General features: G+C 41.7%; 1 non-coding gene across 1 annotated transcript; it reads left to right on the top strand.

Moving 5' to 3' along the window:
- The first annotated feature begins 668 nt into the window (after nucleotides 1-668).
- On the top strand, nucleotides 669-807 carry LOC144771260 (small nucleolar RNA SNORA50). The gene has a single exon (XR_013599213.1). It is a non-coding gene; the product is annotated as a small nucleolar RNA SNORA50 (small nucleolar RNA).
- Nucleotides 808-1,427: the final 620 nt, after the last annotated feature.

Here is a 1,427-nt window from a genome sequence, read left to right as displayed (position 1 = left end):
TACCATTTCTTTGCTTGTGTTTAGTCAGCACGTGCCGTCTTCACTAATTTGTATGTGTTTGTCCACCATGGCACATGTGCTGCTCATTTGCACAAGTCCATTTCACTGCGTCTAGAGCTAATTTCTCTTTCGGTTAAATAAGGGTGCATGCATTTGCCGGCAGCTCCAGCGTTGTTGCATAACGCCTGTCGGTGTAGGCTGCATCATTGGGTTTCCCCCCTATAATTTTCAGGTAATTACATTTCTTTATGCACAATCCTAATGCGATTTAAGTGGGTAAGGGGTGTGTAGAAACTTTCTATGCCGACTATTTACATTTATGTTAAGGTTGTGTGGTGGGAGAATAATTAGTGGCACGAAATGATGACTTTAATACGTGTTAGACTTCTGATATATATGAAGCTGCTTTCATTTCTGACGTGCCAGTATGTGCTATAAAGACGGGCAATTGTTTTTAAAAAGTCAACTGTTGCACCATTGACGGCTCGAACCTTTGTGTTTTTTTCCTTTCAGGCGGAACTTAATCGCTGGACTTGCTATATGGACATAAAAGAAAGAAGCGCAATATTTTATTTTCAATAAAAGAAATTGTTCTTGAAAAGTGAATGTCTGTGTTGTATTTTTTGGGTGGGGGTTACGTTCAATGTGTTAATTTAATTGCTTTTGAAAGGCACTGTCTTTGAACCGGTGGTAACCCCAACAATGGTTCCACTGGCCAAGCAACAGTGCAAGAGTAATAATACCTTGTTTATAACTGGAGTTTCTTGGACCAAACCCAAGTAGTTCTTTTAAGAACAAGTTACATGCATTGCGGCGAAGTAAGGGGATAGTGAAATTCTTTAGAAGGGGGGGGGGGGTACTTTTATCTTAAGTTGTGTTGCAACTTGACTGTAGATAATGATTATAGTTCGGGACAGGAGCTGCGCTCTAAATAATCTGTGGTACGTGAGGGTTTTTCTCCCCGTAAATTCATATTATTGTTTTGTGCACAATTGTTCCACTCGCATACTATGCTAATACTTTTTGGGCGAGTGCCATACACATGTGCATAGGTGCCCTTCTCAGTGTTAACTGCCAGAACTCTAGCCCAGTTGCCCACTTTGAGCTTTACGAAGCTCATCCATCTATTACAAGATGCAGACGAGGGGTGTCATGCAACGGGGCGAAAGTACAACACACCGAAAGATGGATTTATCAAGCCACAGAAGGCTACCTTGCCTGGCTTGATAAATCTGAGGTGGTTCCGCTCAAAAAGTTGTTACTCTTCCCCAGGAACTGGTTCCTTCGGTGGAGGGTGGTTGTGCTCACACATGAATATCTATGTATTCCCTGATTTACCATTACCGGTTGATCACACAGGCAGAGGAGAATGCCCCATTGTTTATCAGCCATTTGAATACAAGGTCATCACTCAGATTTATTTTTTT

This window comes from Lissotriton helveticus, chromosome 7 (assembly GCF_964261635.1).
Source record: "Lissotriton helveticus chromosome 7, aLisHel1.1, whole genome shotgun sequence".
Lineage (NCBI taxonomy): Eukaryota > Metazoa > Chordata > Amphibia > Caudata > Salamandridae > Lissotriton > Lissotriton helveticus.
Note: the sequence above shows the minus strand (reverse complement) of the source record. Positions and strands in the feature narration are given on the sequence as shown.